The 11,221-nt window shown below is 35.9% G+C and overlaps 1 protein-coding gene across 1 annotated transcript in view; it reads left to right on the top strand.

Moving 5' to 3' along the window:
* The window catches only part of LOC129575174 (protein 4.1 homolog), a gene marked incomplete in the record, with an annotated part of 34,748 nt that overhangs the window by 8,503 nt on the left and 15,024 nt on the right, over positions 1-11,221 (top strand).

The raw sequence follows: 11,221 nt of genomic DNA, 5'->3' as shown, positions 1-11,221 counted from the left end.
CTCTCTCTCTCTCTCTCTCTCTCTCTCTCTCTCTCTCTCTCTCTCTCGTCAAATTACATAAAGTAAATAGTGAGGCGAGTGCACTGTGTCCTGTTGTCGATAGGAAAATAACAATAAAGTTGACAACCTACTAAAAATCCACTTTTGTGCTTCTTTTAGTGTCTGTGTCATTAGCATTCTTAATATTGACATTGACACGAAATGAAATGGTCATCTATTTGGATTGTCTCGACACACAAAAGTACTCGAGACGACTACTTGACAAAAAAAGCGAAACAGGATGAATTGAAACAAAGTACATAAGTGAAAGCCAATTAATATTAAATTAGACACGAACTGTACTCTTGTTTTGGTGCAATCATTAATATTTGATTCGAATTTGTCGGGTCAAACATTTTTGCACACTGTCTCCGTACCTTGTTGCAGTTTTCTTCTCTATAAAAAAACAGGTGTGAAACTGAGTTGAGCACAATGCTCAGATGTTTTGCTCTGCATTGCTTTTTCTCGGCTACAAATCAATACATTAACTGCTTTGGCGCCGGATTATTATCCGCCACAAAACATAATAGCCCTTTGTACACAGACACATTTCGAAATGCCCAGAACGACATGCATTCAGAACGACATGGAGTCGAAACGATTGAGTTGATCTTTTCATGGGACACCAAAAAATTGAAAACCTATATGCCACCGAAGTCTATTTGAAAATCAACTATTTTAAGGCGTTAGAAACGCCGCTGTGATGAGAGCAGTGAGTGCAAAAAGTCGTAAGCACGTGAAATTGAATTGAACAAACACAGAACCAGCCCAACCTGAAATAGGTGTGTTTCATCGTTTTGTTATGGTAATTACCTACACTATTCATTTTCCGAAAGCATGAAACGGCAAAAGCACAAATCCTAGTATGTTGTTGTCAAATTATCACCTTAGTGATTTGCGGTTGTGTCACTACACTTTACACGGAAAATGCATGCACTTCATCTGCTCTCCGATAATCACCCAAACATTAAATTCTTTCGTTCCGCACAATGCACAAGATTGTTACTCTAATTTCTTATATATGTGTGTGTGGATTTAAAGAGAAAAAAAAGTACAAGTAAAAATCCACTGATTACATGAATGTTACGAAACAGCTCAGGCATACACTTCAACTTCATCGAGAGAGAGAAGAGAGAGAAGAGAGGAGAAGCAACCGGGAATTATCTTGAAAATTCAAGGCGAACATTTTCAATATCGAATTAGTTCAAGTGCATTTCTCAGATATTTATTCATGGTTTGCACTTTATTTCTTCACTCGTTCGAATGATTTTTTTTTCTTCTCTTCGTCGTTCTCAAGAGCTCAAGCGAAAACATATTGCGCCTAATTGTGCATTTGAGCTACGATCTTCAATTTGGAAACACATTTGATCTCAAATTGAAGCACTCTTTTACGAGTGGCGTGGCTTCGCGCATATTTGTTTCTTCGACAGCATTTTGAGCAAATATTGAAAATACTAAAATTCAGATTGCAGAGTCCTTACCAGCGAATACATTTCTTTATTTGCAATAGAACATTAGCAAAAAATGGAGAATGCCGGTCGATTGACATCATGATTCATATACGCTCTATCTTTTAATCGAATCTCAATTTATAGACTAAACTTGAAGATGCCAGAGAATGAAATGAAATGAAATTAACTTGAATTTCAAAATCTAAAACAAGGAATAATTCATTAGATTTTCTTTTAAAAAAATTTATTTGTTTCAACTTTTGATTGGATTTTCATTTGTTACACCCATTCGTCATTCACAGACTTTAATTCATTTGGCTGCTATTCCATTCATATTGGAAGCGATAGCGAAAAAATTGTCAAGAAAATTTTAATTGGAATTCGTTTTGTGAATGGATGGCCAACAATTCCTTGGATTCTATGAGATTGATTCTCTATGTGAATGCAAGATGATGATGATGGCATTGGAGTAAATATCATTACGCTCTGATATCAACACGTAGTATTCTATTCATTGCCATTTTGAATGAAGTGCTAAATTCAAATGTATCATTGAAAACGCCTTCACATCATAATTATCACACGCACATCTGGAATCAATAGCGCATTTTACTGGCTATATATTATGCGACGTATAAAAATCAAGTCGGGTCAATTTTATTGAGGTAACAATAGAGATAACGGCACCAAATTGAATATTATTCATTGTTATTCGAATTGGATGTCAATGTTGTCGTTGTCATTTTCGATCGTATCGAATTTTCGACACAAACATCCAGCTCCACTTTCAATTGAATGCATATGTTTATAAACCATTGAATCATCAAATATAAAAAGAAATGAAGTGATTTATCAAATTTATCTGAAAATTGTCTTGATTCGAGCGGTGGACATCATTTTGACGAACAGAATCGAGTTTATAACTGCGTATGTGATAGTCTGATGTCGGAGTTTGAACTTCCTGTGACATTATTGCTATTTATGTTGCAACACGACCGAATAATTGATTGGAACATTTACTGCCATTTTTAGCCATTTATCATCGTTTCCAAATCGTTTACATTGTGCTGGATTTTCTTGAGCAAATGTGAAAACGGAAACATTCCATTGACAATTTTGCTAGGAGATTGTTTTATTCCTCTTCACATTATGATAACATATATGTATGCCGGGTCTTGTGACCGTCATTAAACGAAAGTTTGGCTCGAATTCGTTGGCAAGCATCAATTTTGTGACCAATCAGCGAATTTTTCAATCATATTCATTTTAATCAATTTGTAAAACGGAATGCTATTTTATCGAAGCTATGCGTTGCTCTGTTGAATTTCAAGCGTCAGAATCATATTTTGAAGCATGTAAATTAAATTTCAATATGGTTGCACCTCCTATTAATAAACATGACCCGCTCAAACAAATTTACACACAAGAGCATTCAATTCAAATTGAATTTCGTCCGTCTCGTCAGCTGCGTGCACTAGCGTCAGAAATAAAATTTTGTATGTGTGAACAATGATTTTAAAAGCACTGAAGGCGATGCAATCGGCAATTCTGTTATGGGCTTGAATATTGAATGAAAGTGTCCGGCTGCTTACGGTTGAACTGCTCCATAATTCAATTAAGTGAACGTAATTTTACAGTCAGATTCACTAACGGGTTTGAAAATTTTCTGATCAACCGTTTTCAGTACAGTCAAAACTAACAAACAACAACAACAAAAAAGGTAAAAAAGCAACAACAACAAAAAACCATTTCAATCAAAAGATATGAAGATAATTTTTACGGACCGTGGGCAGAAAGGAAATGAGGAATATTTCTTCGGAGTTTGGACAGACATGAATGATGCTTATAATTTTCGATAGTAGTTTAACGCTGAAATGACATCAAAAACGTTAATCAAACATTTCCAATAAGATTTCCAATTGGGAGGTGAGATTTGCACCTTTTCTCTAAACCGAGTATCTGCTTGTTGTTTGCAAATCTCCCCTATTTTGTTGCTCGAATATGTTGGCGCCCTTTTTGCCCGCAGCCCGTCAATTCATATCAAAGTTCATTTGATTGCTTCAACAGCAAAATCAACGCAAAAATAGAACCCAAACGGATAGAACGCAAGTAAATGTATATACGTTCGATCAATAATTCGAATTAGGTTTTTCGTGCAGATAAAATCGAATTAGCTGATACAGCGATCGTTGTCAGCATTTCAGCATTTTGATGTCGCACGCAATGTTTGTACTATTACTTTTCATTATTGCCTTCCGAATCATGACCGTTGAACGCGGTGAACAACCGTGGCAGCAATAACGAAGAACCGAACAACAGCCCGAATAATAGTTTTGATTTATGTTTCGGATTGTTGTTCACTCGCGTGCCGTTTGGTAAACGGGTTTATATTATTTTTCGAGCGAGTTGAAACAATCAATCCACGCAAATTCCACGCACACGCTTTGACAGATGGTGTGTCTATTCGATGAATTTATTTCATTTGTCTTATTCCATTTCGATGACTTTGCGCATTCTCTTCAGCACTCGTTGAGTTCAAAGAGCATAATTCATGTGATATCAAAAGGGCAAATCCGTATAAGCTCTACGCCACTTATCGACTCAACTCTTTAATCCTTTGAAATCCCATTTGAAAGGATGTATCGTTTGATTATCAATTTACTGCGAACAGCATTGAACGCACATTTGTCGACGTCATGCATAGTTTCATTCAGTCTAGTATTTACTGGGTGAAATCGCGTTGTTAATATCAAAATTGGCGCCACCGTTTAGACGATATGACGTCACGAATAATGCGAATGCGATTGTAATCGTCGCTTGGTCATAAAATCGTATCTTGTAAGTTTTATTGTAATAATAGCGTTTGCACTGCTGCGGTCGAGTCCATGAACAAAAAGCCTAATCGTAAGGGGTGCAATATAACTTTGAAGGTTCATTTCGATCCGCTAGAACTTTGATTCAATTGATATACACCCAGTCGGGAATAGTATTGATTTTGACCGTTTATATACACTCACACACGCACACAATTGAAATGTGAGGCCGTTGGGTTTTCTCTATTCGGTAAGCTCGATTTTATTTTTTATTTTTTTCTGATAGAGTATACTGAATACGGTTATGTGTTGTGATGTCATTACCGTTGAGTTTTTATTCAAGCATGTAAACAAAGAAAGGCGCTCGGAAAAGTGGTTTTTATCGACGTTTCACAAAAGACCGTTTAGACAAACAAATGAGTTTTGAGTCTCGATCCCCGCAGTATTTTTTTTTTCTATTTCCATTTCTTCTCCTACTCATACATTGTGTGTGTATGTGTGCTTTTATTTACGTAAGAACTATCATGTTACCTCATGGCATTGAGTATACAAAGACAAAGAATATTATGTATTAGCAACGCGTCTATTATCTGTCAACATAACAACCGAGTTGAATATATAATAATAACATCAACGACAACAACAACAAGAGTTAAGCGCCCAAAACACAGTGAATAAACCATTTGAATTATTTTCTAATTGTATCCTTATAATTTTATTGTTGAACTAATGGAACATAGAAATTGTTGTGAGCGCAGCCAGAAGAGGAATTTAATATGCTATGTCAATGAAATGATTGTTTGTTTGAGATGTCAAATAAAATGAGACACATCATATGAATACGCTTCGTTGTGTGTATGTTCTATAATCATCACTTGGACGCTTTTAGAAGGGCCATCGGATGACATGAGAACTGGAAAATCGGTCAAGAAGCGTTTACACCATGCCATAAACAACTCATATTGAGTTTGATTTTGAGATTCTTTCCTTAATTTCTGTTGAATGCCAAGCCAAAACAATTAACCAATATGAGCGTTCAATCTGAGTATCAATTGAAAACGATCATCAAGAATCAAATGGTTAAAGTTGGCCAGTCGCAAAGTGGTTTGATTGATACAGTATGTGCAAAGAACATGTTGCGGATTGCCGTTGCTCAGTGATATTATAACTCGCGTTAACCGTAACGTACTCATTGCGCACACGGTTAAAACCACGCAAACGCTCTCTCACACACTTACACATATAGAACGCTTACTCGGTGTCACCAGAGCAGAGCGATTTTCAAATCGAAACCCGTACGGCGGCAGTACGAAGAGAGAATGTCAAAAAGTCATCGATTCAATTTCGAGTCAGTGTATGAACATATTCCGAAGACAGTCCACGCATATTGCGAAAGCACACACACGATCTGCGATACTCCGAACCTTCGTGAGTATATTTCGATTTCGTTGAGAGAGTCTTCGTTGTAGTGTCAACAGCGTATTTCTGGTTTCCATACGATTCAAATCCATTCGATACATTGAGATTGTGTGGTAGCGCAAGCACACGACGCCGCTTCCATTTTTTGTTGTTGGTTCAATGTGTGTCTGTTGTTTCGCTCACGCGGTGTAAAAAAATTTCATCATTCGAAGCGAGATTCTCGAGTTCGGTTTCGCCCAACAGTAACGAACAGCCAGAGCAACAGTAACAAATCAACGCATGAACTGTGTGTACATTTAGTTAATCACATCGAAATTGTTTGAAAGTGTTTATGGAATTTCAAACTAAAGTCATTCCATTTTTTGGTTGAGATTTTCGGGTATGTGAAATGGTGCCATAAATAATCGTTCTATCGTTTCAACGGTCAATTCGTTAACTTTCTTTCTGTGCGTGTGCTATATAAATCGCGCAATTTTTATTTCTCTGTTTCAAACCCGTAATTATTTGGAATTTTAAATGAGTTTCATCATTTTATACAATGAAACACAACGTTATCAATCGCTGAACATTGGCATGCGAAATGTATGTAAAACGAAGACTTGGGACCAATTGAAATGTGCCAGACGTTGTGTACACAAATGATTCAAAACCAACGAAAAAGGGAAAAAAATCAATTGAAATTGATCCAATGGCGAAATATCAAGTAGTGCTTTCCATATCCCGCACCGTTGTCATATTGAATCGTTGATTTGAAAATGCAGTGTTATTAGATTAAGTGATAAATGTGAATGAAATGTAGAATAATAGTTATAGTTCACAACTATTGGATTCATCGATTAAACAAATCATGATTGACATGGAAAAATTGTGAAGCGTGACACCCGGTCCAATACACAGTTCAAATCGAAAAGCAAAACAGAGAAAAAATTAAATTCTATCGTACAAAGCCAGAACAATTCGATGACCTGATTGAAAAATCGAAACGTTTATTCCATTGCGTTCGAGACAAATCCACCAAAGTCGTTTTTTTTCCTTCAAACATTAGTTTGAATTGGCATTCGAAAACGATGAAGTAATATGTATTGATGAGGCAGTAGCGCGCGGCGGCATCGTCGTCCGTTGTTCAGGTCTTTTTGTTGCGTATAATGATCACACAATCGCACTGCCGAACGCTTTAACAACCAGACAAAAATATTCTGCGACGATGATCTAATCGAAATGAGAATGATTCGTTCTTTTTTTTCTCCTCTTTTTAAATACATGATGTTTTTAGCAATGGCACATAGGATGCGTCGAACATGCACGCAAAACACATTCGGCGATAATGAATTTCACTTTAAGTGCTCGATCCGATTAATGTACAGAAATGTTGTGTTTTTTTTTTCCTGTGAATATCAATGATTGCACCCAGCCTCAAGCTATTCCGTTATGAATCAGATGGGCGGTTGCTAATGCATAGATTTTGCTTGTTTTAATAGTTTTATTTTTTGATAAAATTAATCAAAATCCAATAAGGTTTGTTGCCTTGTTCGATTGTCTATCAATTTAACAATTGGCATAGCAGAGATCAAGAGAAATGACAAATAAAGTCGAAATACACTCAACATTAGCGGCCAGAATAAACGGTGTGATCATTGGTTGTGCGTGTGTAATGGTGTCTCGATTTCAATATGTGGTTGAGCGCACCGAAATTCCGTTACGAACTCCGGATGAGTTTGCTTCGTAGCGTTTGCGTTTCGTTCTTTCGTTTGTATTCTAAGCGATCGTGACTTTTCCAATAAAAACAGATGAATACCATTAGATACATTTGTGGAACGATGCGTTTTAGCATTGTTTTTTTCGGATGATTTAATAATGGCGATTAAAATAACCATAGAAAAATGTTCCGCTTGAATTCCACGATTAAGCGGTGGCGATTTGCTACACTTGAAGCGATCAATATTAGCAACAATTTCGGAAAATGAAATTGATTCAACCATAATTTATGTTATTGGAATCATTATCCGAACCAAATCTCTGTTTAGCGCTCAAACTTATGCAAATTTTGAACTATTCTGAATCCAAATGGGATTTCGACTATTTGCAAACACACACACACATACACACAAAACTAAGAAGATGGGTTAAAGAAGAGAGTTTTTTATATTTCAAGATTTTTGTCCTTGCGCTCAATAAACGTACCGTGTCAAAGGCAGGCATATGCGATCAAATGCGGATAGATAAAAAAACCTGAATCGAAATGAAGTTTGTTTCTTCCTTTGTCCACCATTCGATTTCTACAGTGCTTCGCATTATTCGAATCCAAAATAACCCATACAGAATAGTGAAACGATCCATCAACGCCCCAAAAACTCTCCATGAAGTACAACTATTTTTATTTTGGCTGTTGATAAATGACGACACCCGAGAGAAACGCTGATGTAATGAAGACACACACACATATATATACATACGTAAACACATCGCAGCTCAACAACGTTGATGTGTCTCTCAGAACATTTTGGCATTGCGTGATCATAAGCATTTTCAGCACTTTTAGTCTTTCCCTATATCTCTTGTGCTTGCGAAAAAAATGATGACGTGATCATCATGACCAAAACGATTGTTCCCAAATGCAGGTGCAGTTCAAAGATTTCCATTCAAAAAGTGTGTGTGTTTGTATGTCGAAATTCCCCAATAATCTGATCTGCTCAATGGAATTTGACTAAAATCCCAAATGAAGAATACCATGCTGGATGTGGATTTAATTGATTTAAAAAAAATACATAATTTAATTGAATTACATGATAAAAATCTGACTATGTAGAAAGATGACACTCGCAAATGACGCATAAATAATTGTTAATTAACATTTCAATGAGTGTATACATTTTTCGGCATTACACATATGACAAAGTGCTTGTTGAAATGGCATACATACAACAGCACCGAAACAAAATGAACAATAGGCAAAACGAACCGAGGAGCAGACATTAACACAGCGAGAGCACATACCAGTGCTGCCAAAAACCAAAACAACAGACATATACACACACGCACAAAAATTATAATGTTTCTTTAGCCACTTGAACGCTATTGTTGTTTTTAGCCAGTTGAATGCGCTGAACTCACATGAATTTTATTTGCAATACATAAGCCATGATCGACGACCAGAATAAGTAATAATATTTTCAATTGGACTGTCAAACCGACAGTAAGAGTAACAACAGCGGAAAAAACGCGTGCTTGAACCACACACACACACACACACACCGGTTTTGATGTGTGTTTGTACAATTGTTAGTTATGTTGTTAAATTCTTATTAGTTTCTATGTATTAGCGCTAAAATGCGCCACACCCCACTCGTAACACAGACCATTTTTCGGTTATATTTTACTTTTTACTCTCTTTCGAGTGTTCGTGAAGGTTTACATTTTTGTTTTGTTTGATTTTTTTTTGCATTTTCGTATGTGACAAATTGATGTCATCGATGTTGGACTACCGCTACTCATTCGATTACAATCAACTACTACCGTTGATGACCTCAGCGCCGATAGCTAAATTTTCTAACCATTTTGATAAATGTTCGATGAATCGATTACGATGCTATTACGACTGCGGCTCTCATTGCAATGGATATCCATTGCGACGAAAAGGGGTTTAATATTTTTTCGATGGCCTCTAAAATAAGTCAGTGATTATTTTGCGTTGAAATTGACCAGTGGTGTGGAAATTCAGTCAGGAACAGTCTATTTTTACTAGAGCTCTCATTTGCGTTCAATACGTAATTTAAGCTTCGCATTCGCTCAACCTATTTAATTTGGTTTTTTTCTTCTTCTCTTAAAAAATTGTCTCCATGTAATAACACAAAAGTTACCCATAAAATATTTATGGTACATGCCATTCTGATGCAAAAACCGATGTCAAAACAAGTCAACAAAATCATTAAATTTGTGGTTTTTTGCCTCTCCACATTTTAAGCGAATCAAATGATTCGATTTGGTTATTGTACTTAGCTGTAAATTATTTTAAGAACAAGATTGTCTGTTTTTGGTTTGATCATGGCTAGCCGTAGTTGTCGGTGCATAACTTATTCGTGTGGATTTAAGTTCGATTCTGAGTTAGCTAAAGAATTTCCATATGACATTTTTTTGTTGAATTTGTTAGAACCGATTGACCAATTGGCAATGTAAATTGAACGATGGACCAAAAATTAAAATTCATACACATATCAAATCAAAACCATCATTCATTGGTCATCACAGTGTGACCTAGGATTCTATAATTTCACTTAAAAATGTATTGCAATCTCAACACTTATGTAGGCAAAGACGATAGTGCTAAATCAGTCATAAGTCAATACAACATTTTATTTTCATTTTCTTGTATCAGTTGCTTAGCCAAGAGATAAATAGAATTACGACAATATACATTACGATAAGTAATGACATTATCTTAATTCAACTTGTTGTCTCTATCCCATGTATTGATTGTTTGCAAAGAAAAACAGTCGTTAAACCAGCGTGTCGACAAACGGTTAGGTCAGTTTAGTCAGTGTATTTGTAAAATTGTCAAGTGGATCTGAGGCAAAAACACAGCTATTAAATGGAAATATTTTCTGAGCCATTTACATTCAAAATTACACGAAATCATTTACATTGTTCAATGTTTCTAGAGCACTTGCCAGACGTAAATGATTCGAAAAAAAGTGCAATTGAAATTGCTTAAAACACGATATTCGTTTCGATAGCAAAAATGTATTACTCTTTTCTCGCATTGCTAGTGATTTCATGACGATCGACTGACATCAGCTTAAGGCTTGATATAACAACCGAATCAACAAGTATCACTCACATGAATAAACAAAATAATTCGTCTGGAATTTTGGATTCGTTAACTCGCGTTTTTTTTTGAGAATGATAACCGAAAAAAAATGGGAAACAAAAAAATTATCGCACATATTTTTCGTTGTTGTTGTTATTCGTAGCTTACACACTTATGTTTATTGCCCTTGTTGCTAATTTTGCGCCGAATTAAGCCGCATTTCAACCCGCGTGCTCTGTTGTTTATCTTGAGTGCAGTTATTTTTGAAATTCAGGCTGCTGTCGAATGAATTACATCATCATCCTATGGCAAATAATAATAATATCATGTATGGCCCACGAAGTGTTGTTATTTGTTCGTATAACTATTTTTTTTTCTTCTCCAACTCTCTTTTGTCTCGTCAGTTCGTTCAAGATTCATTCGTGCATGTAGCCCATGTATTCATCGCCAATGTTTACGCTCACTCGTGATTTCATTTGCGATAATCCAGTGGCGTGAAAATGTGCTCACGACTTCAATTCTTACTATAGCATAACCCTATTGAATAGTTATTGCTGAGTAGTTACTTTCTTGTTGTTCAAATATTTACAATAATTCCGATGAGTTGAATCATCGATGATCTGTCAACTGTTTGTGGCATTTACAAGATATATGAATCATTGCGACAAACAAATTCCCTCAGAATATTTTAGTTT

Source organism: Sitodiplosis mosellana, unplaced genomic scaffold (genome assembly GCF_009176505.1).
Source record: "Sitodiplosis mosellana isolate CC-2019 unplaced genomic scaffold, AAFC_SMos_1.0 Smas_scaffold_6166, whole genome shotgun sequence".
NCBI lineage: Eukaryota > Metazoa > Arthropoda > Insecta > Diptera > Cecidomyiidae > Sitodiplosis > Sitodiplosis mosellana.
This window is presented reverse-complemented; position numbering and strand designations above follow the sequence as displayed.